Source organism: Musca autumnalis, unplaced genomic scaffold (assembly GCF_047663935.1).
Source record: "Musca autumnalis isolate F117 unplaced genomic scaffold, ASM4766393v1 scaffold_3, whole genome shotgun sequence".
NCBI classification, from domain to species: Eukaryota; Metazoa; Arthropoda; class Insecta; order Diptera; family Muscidae; genus Musca; species Musca autumnalis.
The window spans coordinates 219,599,981-219,620,960 of NW_027411866.1; the positions used below are offsets into that span (position 1 = coordinate 219,599,981).

Consider the following 20,980-nt stretch of genomic DNA (forward strand, 5'->3'; position numbering starts at 1 on the left):
CTGTCTAACTGACTGGGTATCTTGTCCAGTCATTTACCACATGAGTTTTGTTGGAGTTTGAAATAACCGCCAGGTGCTGATGGTGGTTATTGTTCTTGAAATTCTAACTTCAATGAGTTTTCAATTTCTATAAAAGCAATATAAAGAGAATTAAAGAGAACATAGGTGGCGTTTTTTATTGTGATAACTGCTACAATTTTAATTTTTCAAAATAGTCTGAATTAAAGACAGTATACAGTATATATACCTGTAATAGATATATATTTCTCTGATATCTCTATTATAGTTATTAATTACTGTCTGTATTAAACCATTTAATTGAAGTAAAATAAAATAATTTTCTGGTAGTTCTATTCTCTTTGTTTTATTAAAAAAATGGAATAACACAATTATAATTTAATTTATTTACATTAATTAGTTTAAACTTTTGCAGCCATTGTCTTTGCATTGTCTATATAAAGCAAAGTAAATGACTAATTTATTTTTACAATGAAATTTCCACCTTATTTTTTAGTTCTTTGTCATTGTTTAAATTGTTGTTTTAACTTTATTTTTTTATCAATCGTGTCAATACTTGTTCTGCCATAACAAGCAGACTTCGTAAAAGTCATTAAAATATTCATCAAATATAGACAAAACTTGCAAAATCGTTGAAAACGTCATCATTGACAAGAATAACAACGACAGTATTTTAAAACACAAACTTGACACAAATTTTGTGAACTCAGTTGATTTGCTGTTTTTAGATGTCGTTAACCCTACACATATTGTGCAATCCACATTTCATTCATCCGCTCCTAACTGAGCGCATGTAAAAGAAATGTATTATATATAGAATATGCTATAAGTATGCCGAAAAAATTGCTTTTAATTTAAAATAAATGCAATTAAGCAATAATAAGATTCGCAATTCTTTTCAACTTATAACCACGTAAATTTAATTGGCTTAATTTGTCAGAAAACTCCAAAAATTAAATTGAAATCGGAAACATACTTAGCTAACGTATACTTTGTAATATCGATCATCTAAATATGAAGACTGTCCATAGTTCCTCGAATAGAAAAGGAAGAATAATTGCTAATTCGTCTAAGGAACCCAAAAAAATGGGAAAGGATATATAAAGATGGGAAATAGTACCATTTTTGTTAAGAAAAAAAAAAAAACTCCTCTAATGTTAATCAACCCGGAAAATATGTTAACGAACATGATCAGCAAGCCTGCACCTCTTTAAAGTGAGGGAACGGAAAATGTGTCATAATAATACCTACAGGATACGATGTGTGTTATATATACCATGAAGCAACACAAATTTACCCCGATGGATATAAGAACGTCAACAATTCGAATAAATGCTTTTTGGAGTGTGGTGAAATTGAACATATGCACATAAATTCACCTTAGCAGTTTGAAATAGGGAACAATGAGAACATGAGAAAACACGTCGAGCACTGCTTTGTTGCACCAAAGGTACCCACCTCATTAAGGTAGAGAATAGCTTTTATTCAAGTCGGAAGCTTATCTCCGAAAATTTTAGAATCACATCAAACAGCTGCAGGGTACGTGGGTTAACAATCACATCATCAAGGTCCTTCATCATTTCCACAACAAAAAAAAAAAAAAAAAAAGAAATGGAAAAACTGGGCTTCAAAAAATTGGTAAAAAAGTATCAGTCGGCTCCGCCGGCAGAGGCAAGTACAAGTTCGAAAATGTTCGGAAAATTTGTGCGCACGATAACTCTTGAAGGGAGTAACCGATTTGGTCCATACATTGTGAAATTTCTGCAAGACTTAGATGAGGTTCCAATATGAACTCAATCGGTAAACTCCTTCGGGTACCTTCCACACAAAATTTCGGAAAAGTTCAGTTTAGGTTTTCGAATCGCTTTGATTTTTGTTGCAGAAACTTGTATTCACTGCCCCAATATGACGTTATAAGTTTCATCAGGGGCAAGTCCATACTTCCTGAGAAAATAGCCTGAAAGGCACAAGAAACCCCTATGACACCATGTGTAGTGGTTGGAGCTCAAGATAATTCTTGAACGGATATGCCGATTCCATCCAAAATTTGGCCTTCGTAATATTGTTTACAAACTTAGTTTAAGTTCGAAGATATGCCATTTCGGTCCACTCCTTCAGGTACCTCCCCCACAAAAGTTAAAAAAATGTTCGGAAAAATTGTGTGCCCCAGATATAGATCAGGTTCGAATATGGACTATATTTGTCCACTCCATCCGGTACCTCCCACACAAAATTTAGGATAAGTTCACTTTAAGAGCTGCTATCGAATCACTTTGATTTTTGTTGAAGCAACTTATTTTCGCTGCCTCAATTACGATGGTAAAAGTTTTTTTAAGGGGCAAGTGTAAAAACCCTCTATGGCACCCCCATGGTCTATGTCGGTCCATTCCTTTAAGTAACTTCTCCACAAAACTTTTGAACTTTAATCCTAATCAACATTTTTGCGGTTCATACGCCCAAAATTTTGAAACCCCCCAAATACATAAGTTTTTTTGGGAAAAATTGTTTCAATTTACACAGGCTGAGGGTATATCTCTGTCGGCAAAGCAGACTGATACTTTTTTACTTTTTCTTTATAGTTTTTGGGTTAGGACCAGAACATTAACATGTTTGTCTGTTTCAAATCCCCTCAGCGTAATGTAGACGACGTTTCCTGAGTATTTCAGCCATGAAAACTTCTCTGCACTCATTGATATGAGAAAAGTCTGCCTTGTCTCTTTGGGGATGTTGTGGGAATATATCCTCTCACTTATGTAAAAATTTTAAATTTTTTTGGGGAGGTCACAATATTTTATTACATTATATGTATGTACTACATGGTCACAGGAAACATACATATTTTAAAAGAAAATATACTTATTGTCTCAGAAACTAAATACAAAATAATAAGATGGAACTGTGACATATCACTCAGTGATAAACTGTATGGTTAATATTGTACATAGTTCAACCTTGTTGCTGGAATCATATTTTTATGTTAGATATTTTTATGTTGCTGTAACCAAAGTCTATACATACTCTTACTTAAGTTTGCCTAGGAAAATGTGTACGAAGAAGAACAGGAACTGTTTGAACTGAATACAAATGTCTATGTTCGGACATTGTAACTGCACTTATGGACTGAAGAATTGTTCAACCTTGCGTTTTCTATCATTCAAAATCCCAGCTGACCGACCACTGCAACACAATTTCAATAGAGTCAACAAAAGCAACATACCAAAACAAAAACTTGAGATAACATCAACAAACTACCGAACAGCAGATGATACTTGTTTCGAGGGTAATGAGCAACAAAAAAGGGAGAACAAAAACAATAATTGGAATTAATGCTATTATAACCTTCAAATTCTTATCTGCAACAAAAACGACAAGCTGTTGCACGAATAAAAGGTGAACTGTTGTTGCATTCTGTAATCGAAAACAGAAAACAAAATTTTATTTTCCGGCAAATGCAGCAAAACTATTTCAAAACTATCTGCTAGGTATTCAAAGTTATCTATAATTTCAAAACTATCTACTAGCTATTCAAAGTTATCTATAATTGTGAGTATGAATTTTTAATGAATGTGAGAAGTGTGTGTTGTTTTTGTTGTTGCTTCTATTCTCATGGTGACTAATATCTAATGAAATTCAATGTGATCTGTTGCGGATGACAATTAAACGCAAAACGGAAAGAGTTATTTGTGACATGCTAGAGACTATGCAGCAACAGTAACAGTGGCAGCAGTTACAGCTTTTGAATTCCATATAAAAAAAAAACGAAACAAATTGCATTGAAATTTATGATTGATGTAAGTAATGAATGAGTGAGTGAATGGAATGCCATGCAATAGGGGGTTGGAATTTACAGCGTAACGTTGAATGTTGAGGGGGTACTATATCTGAAAATTTGGTTTAAAATCAGTCAAGTTTCGGTTAATTGATTAAACGACTATCAAAAGTCTAAAAGTCGAAGTCGATTTTTGACCAGAGGAAAAAATCGCCCAATCGATCTTTCCAATCGATTTTGACTTTGGCGGTTCCACAATTTTCTGATGGGAAGTCAGTAATTACACGTATAAATAGTGTTTTGGGGAAATATTGATTAGGAGAGAGGGCACAGGAGCTCTTTCCTTTCCGCTCTTTCCCAAAAACTCAATTTATTTTACCGAAAAATATTTACGTGTCACTACTGACCTACATATTACAGATGAATTTGCTTCTTACTAATTACTAAGGCCAAATTTTAGACCGAATCGGCAGATCCGTTCGAGAGTTATCTTGCGCTCCAACCACCTCACACAGTGTCATAGGGTTTTTTTTGCAACTTTCATGCTATTTTCTCAGGATGTATGGACTGGCCCCTGATGAAACTTGTACCGTCGTATGGGGGGCAGTGAATAAAAGTTGCTAAAACAAAAATCAAAGCAATTCGAGACATGGTCCTAAACTGAACTTTTCCGAAATTTTCTGTGGTAGGTACCCGATGGAGTGGACCGATATAGCCCATCTTCGAACTTAAACTAAGTTTGGGCAAAATATAACGAAAGCCAAAATTTGAACCGAATCGGTTCATTCGTTCGAGAGTTATCGTGTGCTCCAGCCAGCCAGACAGACGGACATTGCTCAATCGACTCCAAAATGTCTGAAACACATTTCGTCCAAACATACTTGGGGTCTAAAACCATTATTTCGACGAGGCACAGTTTGCCCGTATGAAAGTGTATACCTATACTCTCGTTAGCATAAATGCTGAGGGTATAAAAACTCGAAATTTTTAGCGGTTATCAAAACGTCGAAAGTCTAGTTTTATGACAACTGAAATAATCGCCAGACCGAAAAATCGCATTTTTAATATTATACCAAAATCGAAAAGTCGACAAATATTTTTCCATTTCCTTTCCCTAGTTAGATATGGGTATTGTATTAGGTCTGTACGATAACCCAAAAATTTGTACGAATTTTTACTGAATGCTGTTCGACAACAAAATTGTCCAGCAAAAGAGAGCGAGGTAAGAGAGAGACTTTTTGACTGTTCTTTGACTTTGCTGGGAAAACTTGTCCCGTAAAAATTGGTATGTTTTGCCAGCTGACTTCAAATCAGCTGTTCAATGTAAACAACTTGAAATGCTTAAATTTTTGACCACGAAAAATTTCACAATTTAAAATTTTTTCGATTCTAAAGCGTTGTGATTAGGATTATTGCTTTAGCTTGAGAGAGTAAAATTCACTGAGAGAAGTTGCTGGAACTTGCTGAGTAATTATTGCTGGGACAGTTATCGTACAGATCCCCTGAGCGTAATGTAGGCGACATCTCCTGAATATCTCAGACATCTAAGTCGTCTTAAGGTATACAACAACTGGTGATAAAAAGTAGATATCATATCAGAGAAATATATGCGACATTTCCTGAATATTTCAGACATCTTCTTTAGAAGGGGTGGCTGAAGCTACAACGTTTGGAATCGGCGATAAAAAGTAGGTACCATATCACTGAGCCAATATGAATCGGAGTGCACTCATTGATATGAGAGAAGTCTATCTTGTCCCTTCGGCGACGTTTGAGGTAACAAAATAAATACATATCATCGGAAGGTTAGACATTGCGGTTTTAAATTCTCTAACTGAACCCCAGAAATACCCATAGGAGTTTTGCAGCTGCTTTGAAGAAGAAAATTTGCCAAACAATAAACGAAAAAAAGTTAGGGATTCTTACCGGAAGTTGAGGAGGTTTTTGGAAGTCGGAAGATCTAGTATAGCATAGACGTCGCACTACACTATCCCACCCCCCAAAATTGGATCAATAGGTGTTCATAGGGGCTTCCGGAAATTGTGTAGAGAAGTATTTCTGCCTACATTGGTGTATTAAAATATGGATCTGTTAGGGTTTGGCAAGTGTTTAGAATGTGTGACTGAGTACTGGATTAACAAGGTTATGAAATTGTATTCTGTGGGCTATAAGGTTCGACCTTCAGCTCTAAAACAAGAAAACAGTGCCAATAAACAGGTTATCGAAGTCTAAAAACGATCCGACCTTACTTAAACCTTCCAATGTAACGGTTGTTTCAAGTCAAGGAAAGGCCTCGACACATAAGAAGCCTCACCGCCTGACTTGCTCCATAAGAAGAATAAGGAAAAAGGCAACCTTGTTTGAAATTGCTTCGGCCTTCTTTATTCTTTTATTTTTATCAGAAATGAAGCAAGCAGGTAAGGCTTCTTATGTATCGTGGTCTCTACAGACTTGAAACAGTCGTTGTATTGGAAGATTTCAGTAATTCGGAACGTGGTTAGACTTCGATAACCCTTAGAACACTATTCTTATAGCTTCAAGAAAGGAAACGAACATGTAACAGTGTTTATATTAGAAGGTTTCAGTAACCCGGAACATTTTTAGACTTCGTTAGCCCTTGACAAATTTTTCTAATCGCTTCGAGAATGTAAACCGAACACTTTAAGAAGAAAAGGGCAACTCGGAATTGGCTCGGCCTTCGTAATTCTTTTATTTTTATCAGAAATGAAGCAGGCAGGCAGGTGAGACTTCTTATGTACCGAGGTCTCTACAGACTTGAAACATCCTTTGTATTGAGATTTCAGTAATTCGGAACATTTTTAGACCACGTTAACCCTTGACATATTCTTCTTATCGCTTCGAGAACTAAATCGAATATGTAACAATGGTTATTTTAGAAGGTTTCAGTAATCCGGAACATTTTTAGACTTCGTCAACCCTTGAAACGAATACTTTTTAATTCTGTGAAAGCTCTTAGACAACTTCGGAATATTAAAGAAGGGCTGGGTAGATGATTTTTACACTTTAGAACATAATTTGTGGCCAGGAAATCACGGAACTTCGAACTCTCTTAAATTGTTTTTATATCCAATTTCCTCATAAACAAATTCCATTATAAATTATTCAATTTACTTGTACTTACAAAATCATTTGTTATGAATTTCTGCTAATGAAAGTTTCCTCCTTGATGATGGATAGTTGCCGGTGGGTGGTTTTTGGTTGGGTTGGCGATGATGATTCGTTGGGTTCTGTTGGCGTGTTATTGGAATGTTATCACAAATTTTTAGATTTGCCGCTAAAATGCAAATAGCTTAAGATGCCCAATGTGAGTGAGTGGGTGGCTTATAACTGTTCTCTAATTTTCCAAACAAAAACTGAGCACACTATTTTTAAAGAAATTGTTTAATGGAATTTTTTTCAACTCAAAAAAATATTGCAATTTCTTTGTTTCTAATACTAAAACGTATTCAATATTTGTTGTCGATTTTATTTTTGATATTTTTTTCCTACTCAACACAGCATTGAAATAGAAAAGATTTTTGTAAACGAACGAAATGTGGTGGTTGGTTGGTAGAAAACAGAAAACAAGATTTTTACGCGCGTCGTCAGATACTTTAAGCTGAGTACTGTGAACACACAAATACTACACTAACATGCTCGAACAGTGGCTGATGTTCAAGAAGCTCGAAAACACATTTCGAACAAAAACACACAACACGGAGAACAACAACACAACACCACACAATAATAAATACAACCAAGAGCTAACAGAAAATAACAGCAGCAGCAACAACAACAAGAACATCCATCGCAGGCATACAACTCAAGCGGTGGCATAGAGCGCGAACACAGTGTGAGTACACAACACCAACACAGCAACAAAATTTAACAAACAATCAACAATAACAGCATTGCAATAACATCAATTACAACAACAACAAATAACCATAAAAGTAACTGAATTTGTTGTATACAGTAATTACAGACAATTCAGCTGGACGGACAGACAGACAGACACACAAACGGTAGTAGTTTAAACATGCTCAGAGATTTCAACAAAAATAACTCATTGAATTCAAACATAATCAAAAAATCCATGAATCCATGCTTAAAACAACCCACAAGCTACAAGAGCGCCCTCTTTACCAACAGATACTGAGAAAGAGAGATGTAGAGAGAGCCATATTCCGATACCTCACAAACCACCAAGAAACATAAAACGGTGGGATCTCAAGCCACCACATTCACACAATTAACTCAAAAAACACACAGATACTTTTTCTACACTCTCACAGATACTTTGCTCATTCGTATCGCTCCCAGACACTCACTCACACACATTTACACCACATTCATTAAGTGCTGCTATGGCATACGTCGTGTTTATTAGTAACATTCATAGTAGCATCAAACATTAGATGTGCGTTGGATGCAAAAGGATTGCTTGTTGTTGTTTTTGTTTGCATTTGGCAAACTCAGGCAGGCTCTCCAGGAGGCAGCTGCAAAATCCATGGTGCCGTGTACTCAACATGTTGCAAAGACGCAAAAAATAGAAAACAGATGTCGATTCCAGGGGGAATTCATAATTGTTTGCAAAAACAAAAACAAAAAAACATAACACGACACAAAATTCCAAAGTAGAAAAACCAAAGGGAATGAATGGGTTTTTATTTTGGTTATCTTGTTAGAATGGAGAAATTCCATTCTAGCCATTCTATAAATGGTAAACAACAATGTTGGAAATACTAAATACGAGGGTCACCTCACACAATTTTCTTATTTTCAGGGAGGGATGTGAGTGATATGAGGGAAGATATGGAAAATTTAATACATTTGAATTTTCCAATACTTTGTAATTAGAATAGTTCTTATGTATGTACATATGTATGTATGTACCAGCTCCCCGCCTCATCGTCTCTTATGAGGCTTATGTGGGACTTTTCTTTGATTTGGCGATACTTTGTAAATCGTATTATTTCCTCCAAGCGTACTAGGGACGTACGTAGGATTTCATTTCGGGGTTGGGGCAGTGTTGCCGAATTTGACGATTTATCGTCATTTTAACGATTTTTTGGCCCAAAATTGAAAAATGACAATTTGACGATTTTTTGGTCCAAAATGACGAGTTTGCACGTAATCCCGAATTACATGAAATAAAAGACGTTAACTATATTTTGACGAGAATTTCACGAAAGACTTTAAGGAAAGCAATGTTCCAAATTCGATTTTATGAGCTATTTGAATGTTTTTAAACAATTACGAGACGGATTGGCTTTATTTAGGCACATATATACATACATACATATGTATCTGGAATAGAGATATTTTCATAGTTTTTGCCTCATCTTGGATTTACATCAACTGAAAATTTTCATGTAGATGATGTAATGGGTTAAAATCTTCCTTGAACATTTTTCGAGATAAAATAATTCATACCAATGTCCTCTTTAATGAGAGCTTTTGTCGATTTTCGACTGCCCATCAACCAAATGTACGTGTACCGACAAACATGGACCGGCACACTGTCAAGCAAGCGATGTTTGAGCTAATCTGTCATTCAAAACTGGCAATGTGTACCCAGCTTTACCTTGGTGCATTACTTCAAACTCGACAACTCCGATCCAGAGTTATCATGCGGGTTTTAATAACTTTAGGGCTATTTTCTCAGGACGAATGGATTTGCGCCCTAAAAAACTTGTACCGTCGTAATGGCGGCAGCGAATGAAATTTATTACAATAAAGATCAAAAATATCCGAGAGAAGGTCGTAAAGTGTATTTTTTTTTTAAATTTTGTGCGGGAGGTACATGATGGAGTTGACATATGCAGTCCATATTCGAACCTGATCTATGTCTTGTAGAAATATTGCGATGTTCAAAGTACGGACCAAACCGGATACTCTCTCCAGAGTTATCGTGCGCACAAGTTTTTCGAACATTTTCGAACTTTTGTGGGGGAGGTACGGGAAGGAGTGGACCGATATAACTTATCTTCGAACCTAAACTAAGTTTGGACAAAATATTACGAAGGCCAAATTTTGGACCGAATCGACAGATCCTTTCGAGAGTTATCTTGCGCTCCAACCATTACACACGGTGTCAAAGGGATTTTTTGCAACTTTCAGGTTATTTTCTCAGGAAGTATAGACTTGTCCCTGATGAAACTTGTACCGTCGTATGGGGGGCAGTAAACACATACACTCCGGTTCATCTGAATAGAACCAACCAATATTTGTCTACAAATCTACCGATTTCTTCATAAAAATATTTTTTGGAGCTCTAAGCCTCGATTTTCATCAAATTTCAAGACCCTAATACAAATTTTTGCACAATAGTTGTTGGCAATAAACACTAACGGCATTTATTTATAATTATAAATAGTTTTTTGTTAAAGTTTACCACATCTAACAAAGGATTTGTGTAAAATCTTAGGGTGGTCCTATCCTGGTGAACCATTAAAACATGCTAATATTTTGACATTTTTTAATAAAGCGAGTAAAAAGTACCGTTATGACGCATATGTCCATACATGTCCATAAAATTATAATTTGCAATTCCTCTCCTTTCGTCAGATATAACGGTATTTGTAGACAAATATTGGCTGGTTCTATTCAGATGAACCGGAGTGTATTCCTACAAAAATATCAAAGCGATTCGAGACAAGGCCTTAAACTGAACTTATCCGAAAATTTGTGTGGGAGGTGCCCGAAGGAGTGGACCGATTAAGGCCATATTGAAATCTTATCTAAGTCTAGTAGACATTTCACGATTTGCAAAGTATGGACCAAATCGGTTACTCCCTTCGAGAGTTATGGTACACACAAATTTTCCGAACATTTTTGAACTTTTGTGGGGGAGGTACCGGAAGGAGTGGACCGATATAACCCATCTTCGAACTTAAACTAAGTTTGGACAAAATATTACGAATGCCAAATTGTGGACCAAATCGGCTCATCCGTTCGAGAGTTATCGTGCGCACCAGGGTATAAAAAGGTTTTACAGATACCCATTTTCCACAAGACTATGCAATATTTTTTAACAGCTAAAATTCTAAAAATAGTATAAGTCTTGTGTCAGATTGTGAAAATGTTTATGAAAATATTTTGAGCTTGTAGGTTAGAAGGGAGAAAGGGAGCTCCTTCAACTCCTCTCTCTCCTAAAAGCTTAAAAATGTTCATGTGCTATTTTCAATGTCTGGCACAGGATGATGTGCTCCTTCAGATGAATGAAAAAACTTTTTAAAAAATTTTGTAGTTTCTTTGAACAAAATCATGAAAAACTAGTTTTTTGGTTTTTTGGGACAACCCCTTAAGCGAGATTGGGTTATATTTATTTCTGTGGGTTGTACATTTTATGTTGTCAGTCTCATTGACAAAATTATCGGCTAAAAAACGCATTAAACGGTAACCACACATAGTTTTGTATAATGTTGAGGATTTGTGACGATTTTCCAAATTTTGTTGACGATTTGACGATTTTTTTTGACGATTTCCGACCAAACCTACTTTTGGATAATGTTGTTGATTTTTGACGATTTTCCAAATTTTGTTGACGATTTGACGATTTCCGACCAAAAACTGTCGGCAACGCTGGCAACTTGACCAAAAATCATAAAATTTTAAAATTTTATTGGTTGATTTTATGTACATATATGAAATATTGACGCTAAATTTATGAATTCAACAAGGAGAGTGCACTATATTTCAGATATAACTTTGAAATTTGGTAAATAGTCGTCATATAAATTTCCGCCCGGTTTTCGGTATTTTGAATTTTTAAACCAAATTCTCCAACAGAATTGACGTAGATTTGAGCTAAAATTATCCTTCGAGTTGAGCTGTTATGACCTAAGAGGTACATAGAAAAATTAGGAAACCACCGAAGTCCCACACATTCAACCATTATGATACGTTTCACGGATGGTTAAGTGTGACCATCAGGCATATTAGAATGTTATTTTAGAATTTATACCACAAATTACACTATGCGACACGAATATTATTAGCCATATTTTGACACCGCAGCGTGATAGAAGAGCAAAAATAAGAAGACACGTGTCCCGGCGTTTTTCCCCATCACTTCAAGTTTCGCGGGTATGGGCCCCCAAAGACCTGAGACTTTGATGTCAAAGTTGTTTATTCAAATCTTGGGTACATTTTTTGTAGTTAACTGTATCCTTACATTTTGGGCGGTTCGGTATCTGTGGACCAGAATAGGAGAATAAAGTATAAAAATCTAATATTTTCGAAAGTTTTTGGCTATTTTCGCATTTAAGAGCAGATCATAGACATTTCGTATATTTCAGAAAGTTGTTTGCAGATTCTTTTGCTACATTATTGTTGTTGATTGCTTTCTTGAATTTTGAAAGGTTTTTTATCTATGGAACGGAAACCGAGAAAGGAGGATAAAAATCGCATTTGTTTAGCTGTTTGGCCATTAAGAACCGTTTCTACAGAGTTCGTATGTTCTAGAAAGTTGTTTATTGAGATCTAAGGAACATTTTACTAGTTAGTTATTTGCTTCAATTTTGATCGGTTTGATATCTGCAGACTAAAATCCGAGCAAAAATATAATGTAAATTTGACCATGACGATTATTATTATGTGTTCACAATTATTATTCTTTTGGGCTTGATTATCAATATTTGTCATCGGAAGCTTTGACAAGTTCATGGTGGCTTAGAACGCTAAGACTCACTTGGTTGTCTACGACCCAGGTTCGAATCCCAGCATGGTTCATGCTGAAATCATTTTTTGTTTTGTCTTATTAAGACGAAGGTCATTTTGTAGTGATATTATGAATAAATTTTCTTTCGAGGAGAATTCCTAAATTTTCAATGTATCTCTTAGGTCATAACAGCTCAAGGCGACTAACAAATGCAGAAATTTACAAACAAAGAAGACTACGACTTATAGAATCCGAATCCTACTCGCAGTACTGTTTGAGACTACGAAACCAATGGTTTAGCTGTGCCAAAACGTGTTCCAACAAATATCTCAAAGTCCAATAGTTTCGGCAAACTTTTAGATAAGCCCTGACAAAATAGTACAACTAGAAAAATACTCCTTCTGATACCGCAGTGATTGTTGTTCCGGTATAATGGTACAGAAAAAAGCGTTATTAATTTCTTAATTGTACGAGAAGAAGTTTTGGGATTCGGTGACATCATTGGAAGTATTGGAACTATAATTCAGATATTTCCAAAATAAAATTTATTCCTTCATCTGACAAATAACAATAAGAAAATCTCTTGTCAACAGGAACTCCGCCCACACCGATTCTAAACGGTTGGAAACATGAAAATTCGTGACTTTTATTTTCGTGAAAACAAGCAAAAATGTATCAGTCAGCTTTGTCGACAGGCATATGTATGTATACCCTTAGCCTGTGTTAATTGAAACTTTCATCTATGGACAGATCAATTATAGGCTACACAACCAAAATCTTTTTCCCCAAAAAAATTAAGTATTTTTGAGGTTTTAAGAAGGCTTGGATCAATTTCAAGTAGAATGTTTTTTTCCCACCAAAGAAGACTAAAGGCAAAATTTCAATCATTTCGATCGGATATTGAGGCCACTATCTTTAGAACACCAAAAGTCGGGAGGTGTCGTTCTATCGGGGCTATCTGAAGACGTGGATCTATTCCGACAAATATCAGGTGGAATGTTGTATACCTCCAACGAACACTAAATAGAAAATTTCAGTCATTTCGGTGGAATATTGAAGCCACAACCTTCAAAACACCGAAAAGTGTGTGGTGTATTCGGCTAAAAACCATAAGTTCGCAAGATCAATCCAGCAGAGAGCAAAATGAGATAAAATAAAAATATTAGGTGATGACCCCTGCAAACGTTTTAAAGACCATGGTCTGCGAATCTGCACTGGAATGTCCGGACTCTTTACAGAGTAGGCGCAGTTTGCGCACTGACGGATGTACTTTTTAAATACAATGCTGATATTATCGCCTTACAGGAAGTGCGGACACATAAAAGCCTGGTTTCCAGCTTTACTCCGTTTGATGAGAGAATTGCCACAATCGAAGTAATCATATTCTTTAATAAATGCACGCATTGAAGGGCCAAGTAAAAATATTCTTTAATAAATGCACGCCTTGAAGGGCCAAGTAAAAAATATTCTTTAATAAATGCACGCCTTGAAGGGCCAAGTAAAAATATTCGTTAATAAATTCACGCCTTGACGGGCCAAGTAAAAATATTCGTTAATAAATGCACGCCTTGAAGGACCAAGTAAAAATATTCTTTAATAAATCCATGCCTTGAAGGACCAAGTGAAAATATTCTTTAATAAATCCACGTCTTGAAGAGCCGAGTAAAAATCTTTAATTAATCCACGCCTTGAAGAGCCGAGTAAAAATCTTTAATTAATCCACGCCTTGAAGAGCCGAGTAAAAATATTCTTTAATAAATCCACGCCTGTGTGCTCAGGTTTTAATATTAAAAGTGCTCACTTTGACCATGGTACGTGTCAATTCTCGAGACCGTTGACACCATCTCGTTGTCAAATTGACAACGGCGTGCCACAAACGGTTTTGCACACTATCGACAACGGTTGTGATCAGTTTGACCACGTTTGGTATCATTTTTTCACTGGATATAAAAGCAGTGCGTACAAGAGCGATGTTCTTAGGATCAATCTCATGTTAGCATTATGGGAGCCCATGTCCCTTCCGAAGAGGAAGACGAGCAGACTAAGGATATATGTATGTATTCTAATAGCGCCTAAAGAAAGAGTATACTACATTAAAACTGTTCTAGGAGATTTTAATGCTAAAATTGGGAGGGTAAGTATGTTTGGCCCGACGGTCGGCAAGTTTAGCTTAAGGGGTTATGCCCTCTTACAAATTTTAAAAAACCGAAATTTTTTATTGGCTCATTTTAAAGTACAGGTAGAATAGAATATGTTGCAAAAAATTTCGAATGGACATATATTAGCTGAGATATGATTTGTATGTAAATTTGGAGTTTTAAACGCGGTTTTCTCGAAATGTCATTTTTGAATTCGGTGGTACCCACTGTAGCTCAAAAACGGATGATCCGATCTTCATATGTTTTTGTGTGATTATTATACACGTAAAAAGCTTACATATCGACACCTCCAAATAATAGTATGCTAAGTCTAAAAAGTGAGTTTTGCAGGAGAAGCTCTCAAAGTGTGGAAATTTTTTTGAACTTCAGTACTATGCTAAGTAAATATTTGTTTATAACTTCTGTTCGGATTGTCCGATTACTACCAAAATTTGACAGAATTTAAGTTAAAGGACGTTAAATATAAAAATGTAAAGAACTTGAAAACATGCTAAGTCGACTTAGCATACTATTGTTTGGAGGCGTCGATATAAGCGAGATACCTTTCTTAAAAAAATAGTTTTTGACGGATTTATTTAGTTAAAATCGAAATTTCGACTTTGACAGTTCAATTTTTTATGAATATTTTTTAATTCCGCTGCACTTAAGGACAAGATGATTAATGATCCAACAAAAACATAAGCTGATCTTTTTATTCGTTTTCGAGCTACAGTGGGTACCGCAAACTGCTTTAGGAAAAACAGTTTTTCGTAGGCGGTCATTTGTCAGAGCACTGTGCAATATTATTCATCAATAAAAATTTCAAAAGTAGCTCAAAGAGTGGCATATCATATGAAAACAAACCCCTTTTTAAAAAAGTATGTTAGATTTCTTGTAAAAAATCACAAAAATGTGTTTTTTTTTCGTGCTCAATAAGTGGCCATAATCCCTTAATATCCGACAACAGAATGAGGCTGATCGATTTTGTAGCGGCAAAACCATGGTAATGAGCAACACCAAGTTCTCGCACCTCGACATATACATGCCCACAGATAGGAAAACCAGAAACCTGACGGAAGATACTCTTCCATTATGTTAGATTCCCTATCGATTCGAGGAGCAAACAACGACTCGGACCATTTCCGTGTAGGTGCCCAGGTACGCACTCGTCTTAAGGTTGAGACAAAAGTGCGATCTAAAAATGGACGGAAGCTGGGTTTCGGGAAGCTGCAAACACAACAGATAGCCTAATCGATTAAAATTGTCGCAAAATCTATACGAGTCTCAAATTCTGTAGGAAAAACGGTCGTCCTGTTCATCATTTAACGTTTCAATAGTAGATAAGGCTAAGAATATTTTGTACGCGTGGCCGACATAAAACCAGCAGTTAAAATAGAAAGAACCTCTGCGAGACTTTTAGTACCAAAACAAGGTTTCAGACAAGGTGCCAGTTTATCGTGTGACCTATTTAACATCTTCTTGGAAAAGGTCAAACGAGAAGCAAACGTTATACAATTAGGGGTTTGGGTTTTCTCGGTTTTTATCGTTCCCTGGAAACGAGAATCATAAAATCGCCATTCCCGGGAATCCGAGATTTTTCAGGGAAAAATACAAGAGTGGATCAATATTTCCGTGATTTTTTTAACCTTCCCATAGTAAATTATATGAAATACAATATTTTCAGATAGTTGCGGGCTCAAAATGGATTACACGTTTTCGCCCTATCGAATTAAAACGAAAAAATGTGGAAAAATGTACCATGTTGCCCGCATTGCCCACACTGACCATTTCCTTCATTCAAAGCTAAGGAAATCGCTCGATGGAAAGTGATTTGGCTCAAACAATGAAGTTATTGATCAGTAATTCCAATTTTATGGACTCCGAAAACCGTATGTTTCATTCGTATGCTTATGATTGCTTGAAACAAGTAAGAAAGAATCAGTCAGCAGTTCCGACAGAGATATACCCTCAGCCACGGATCTAAAGAAAAAAGGTAAACACAACACTTCTGACGTTTCTAGGCCCTCTTTAATTTGTTGAACCAATTTCTTAGGAAGTATTGATTTACCCCGTAAAAGTTGTACGGTTTCAACTAGGGCCGCACACAAAGCATGTTGCCAAACATTTAAAAGAGAGAGTGTGAGAGATTTCTCCCTTCGACGGTTATCTTACGTACTACCCAATGTATTTGGTACCGGCAGGCTTTTTTGCGAGATTTTGGGCCTTAATCTATGGAAGGCTGCCCTCCCAAAATATGTTGCTCGTCGTAACAGGGCCTTCAAGTATAACTTTTTGGAAAGAATTTCAAAACGATTCGAGATGAGCTGTTAAACTACACTGTTCCTAAACTTTGTGTTGGAGGTACCCGAATGGCTGTACCGATAAAGTCCATATCCAAACTGATACATGACTAGATGAAATAATACGATGCAAAGTTTGGACCAATAAAAAACTTCCTGCGATTTTCCATTTTAGTTGTTGCCGTCAAGGCTTCTTGTAGCTTTTAAGACATTATCTCAGGAAGTATGGACTTGCGCGCGGCAAAATTTGTATCGTCGTTTTCCATTTTAGTTGCTGCCGTCAAAGTTTCTTGGAGCTTTTAAGACATTATCTCAGGAAGTATGGTCTTGCCCGCGGCAAAATGTGTACCGTCGTAAAGGCAGACAGCTGAAAAAATTTCAAATCGAGCCGCCAATAGGGTCCATCTTCGAACTTATACTATGTTTGAACAAAAATCTCAAATGCCAAATTTTTGACCTGATCGGTATCTTCGTTCGAGAGTTATCGTGCGCACCAGCCAGCAAGCCAGACCCTCTTTAGCACAATGACTGAGGGTATAAAAATGGGACTTTAAAATAGTTATAGTCCATGTTTTTGGTGCGGCTCTTATAACTTTTTCCCTGAAAACACTTTTGTAGATAAAAGTTATTTCCAAATCTTTTGTAATTTATTGATTCTGTAAAATCTAATGGAATTCTGATTCTATGGTATAAAAGTGATGGGCATAGTTTATTCACTCATTCAATATTAGTTGTGATAAATGTAAAAAGATATTTCCTGAAACAAAATTATATTTCCCGGGAAAATCCCGTAACCAAAAAACCGAGAATTCCCGGTAATTCCTTGTGCGTGATTTCCCTACAAGGCCGTACTTGAATAGTACAAGGCCGATATTACTGCCATACAGGAAATACGATGGATTGGGAAAGGCGTCACAACAACACCTAAAGGTGACGCACTGTATTATAGCTGTCATGACGTAAAGTACGAGTTTGGTTGCGGATTTGTAGTTAGTCGGAGACTTAAACATCTGGTATCCAGCTTTACTCCAGTGAATGAAAGACTTGCTGCAATTCGAATAAAAGCTAAATTCTTCAACATCAGCTTTATTTGCGCTCATGCTCCCACTGAAGAAAAGGACGAACAGACAAAATATACATATATTTTACGAGCGCTTAGAAGAAACATATGACCGTTGCCAAAATAGGAAAGGAGAATATCTTTGGCCCAACAGTCGGGAAATTCAGTCTCCACAGTGATACATCTGACAATGGTATGAGGCTGATAGACTTTGCAGGTGCAAAAAACAGTAGTGGTAGTTAGCAGTACCAGATTTAATCATCTCGATATTCATAAGGACGCCTGGCTGTCTCCAGATCAAAGAACAAGTAATCAAATTGATCATGTTGTGAAAGATGGAAGACATTCATCCAGCGTGTTGGATGTACGATCGTTCCGAGGCGAAACATTGATTCGGACCACTACCTTGCTGCAGCAAAGGTACGTACCCGTCTAAACGTTGCAAATAAAGCACGAACAGACAACTCGGAGGTTGGACATCGATAGGCTGCAAACACAACAGATAGCCACAGCATATTCCACTCAACTAGCCCAATTGCTTAACGCGAGCACTCCTTGTCCCTATAACATAACAACGCAATGGCAAAATATTGCCCACTCCATGCAAACAGCCGCAAAATCCATACTTGGATTCCAGAGATCTCCACAAAGGAATTCATGGTATGACCAGGAGTGTCGTGCTGCTACCGAAGAGAAAAATGCGGCATATAGAGCTACTTTACAGTAGCAACGCGTAGCGCACGAGAGAGATATCGAAAGAAAAGGAGAGAAGAGAAACGTCTTTTCCTCAGGAAAAAGAAAGAGATGGAAAGGCGGGAGTGAGAAAAAATCGAGAGGTACAGGAACCAGAATGAAGTCCGAAAATTCAAGCACCAAACTGATGGCTTTGGTACAGGAATATTCTCCTGTAGAGACCGGCAAGGTTATTTGGTTACTGATACATATAGTGTGCTCAGGTTATGGAAAGGAAATTTTCCCAAACTGTTGGTATCCGACAGTAGCGATGACGGCGAAGATACCACAGATCCAATCCCAGAAGATGGTATTGAATGTATACCGCCGAGCCTGGATGAGGTAAAGACAGCAATAAATCGGCTGAAGAATAATAAGGCAGGCGACACGCTGATAAGGTGTATTCATCAGCTAGTTAGCACCATCTGGCAGGAAGAACGCGTACCCGAGGATTGGAATGTGAGCATCCTATGTCCAGTCCACAAGAAGGGAGATACGATTGTGTGCTCCAATTACATGGGCATAAGTCTGCTCCCTATTGCATATAATATAGTATCTGGCATATTGTGTGAGAGACAGCCTTCGACAGCCCTATACGTTCAAACGTGTTCCAAGCCATGACTGGTATTCCTGGTATTTTGGTATTCCTGCAAAGCTCAGGCTTTGTAGAATGACATTAACTGATACTCGGTCCTTGGTTAAAATAGTAAAGGACCTCTCCGAAGTGTTTATTACCAAAAGAGGTTTCAGACAAGGAAACGGTCTGTCGTGTGATCTTTTCAACATCCTGCTGGAGAAGATCATACGAGACGCGAAGGTCAAAAGAAGTGGAACAATATACACGAACAGCCATATGTTACTTGCTTATGCCGACGACATTGACACCATGGGTCGATCGGTAACGGATGTAACTGACACCTTTGCAAAAATCGAAAGGGAATCTGCTAAAGTGGATCTGCTCGAAGACCATAGAGATCGGGCCAACTGTTGACGTTGGTTCCTATAATTTTGAGGTAGTCTTCGTCTTCGTCTACCTCGGCACCGCCGTAAACGCAACCAACAACATCAGTTGTGAAATACGAAGAAGAACAGATGCTACTTCGGTCTGAGTAAGCAGTTTAGGAATAAAGAAACATCTCGTCAAACAAAAACAACGCTTTACAAAACACTGATACTACCCATGCTGATGTATGGTTCCGAAGCCAGGGTACTTGCGCAAGCAAAGAAAAATTCTTCGAAAGATCTATGGACCAATCTGCGTTGTCGGTGAATATCGACGTCGTATGAACCACGACCTGCATCTGCTATACAACGACATCAGTATAGATAAAGGTATCGAGATGCAATGATTGCGTTGGCTAGGCCATATCATAAGAATGAGCGATGATGAACCCACTAAAAAGGCGTATAAATACGTGGCATGCCTAAGCTTAGATGGAGCAAACAAGTGGATAAAAATATGAAAAGGCGTTGTATTCCAGAAAGCAAAGCATTAAATAGAGATAATTGGAGATCTTTTCTTAGTTCGGCTTATAGAACAAAGTAAGTAAAGCTTGGACCAACTCAGATACTCCGTAGCGACCGCAGGTTGTGTTTATAATTTTTTGGCGCATTTTCTAGGAAAGTATGGACATGCCTCTAAAAAACTTGTACCGATCTAACAGGGTGAGGACAACAAAAAAAATTGAACACGATCCCAAAGGAAGGTACTAAACGGCAATTTTGTCAAATTTTTTGAAATGTTATGTGGAAGGAGGAGTGAACGGATATAGTTCATATTCGTAGATGGTTATCGTGCGCAATATTTTACCGACAATTTTTGAACTTTTCTTGGGGAACGAGTGGAATGATATGTGCTATTTTTGAATATGAAGTAAGTATGGAAAAAGAAGTGCGAGAATGTGCTGTGGACCTAATCTGTTAATCCGTTCTAGAGGTCACGTGTGCTCCAGTCAGACAGATGGACATGGCTAAATCGACTCTAAATTGCCTGAAATGGATTTCGTCGAAAAATACTTGGGGGTCAGAAATCTTTATTTCGATGAGACACATTTTGGTCGTATAAAAGTGTATATAAGCTAAAAGCCGAGGGTTGAAACATTACATTATTTTAAAACTTTTATTTGACAAAATGCAATTGAGTTTTCTGCGAAAACCATAAAATTACTAATAGTCCAACAACTTTGGAAGTGACTCTCGTTAAATGCTATATTTGCATATTTCCGATATCCCAACGCTATTATTTATAAATTTAGAATATGTTTATAATTGTAAATTAGCATTAATTAATAATAAACA

At 36.8% G+C, this 20,980-nt stretch overlaps 1 protein-coding gene across 2 annotated transcripts in view; it reads right to left on the bottom strand.

Moving 5' to 3' along the window:
• Positions 1 to 20,980, bottom strand: part of ogre (optic ganglion reduced) — a 98,631-nt gene that overhangs the window by 44,491 nt on the left and 33,160 nt on the right. The window contains exon 1 of one of the 2 annotated variants that reach the window (XM_073976889.1): positions 6,930 to 7,546. The exons of the other annotated variant lie outside the window; for it this stretch is intronic. The gene's annotated coding sequence lies outside the window, so the exon portion shown is untranslated. Of the gene's footprint in view, positions 1 to 6,929; positions 7,547 to 20,980 lie in introns of those variants that run through there. 2 annotated transcript variants of the gene reach the window in all.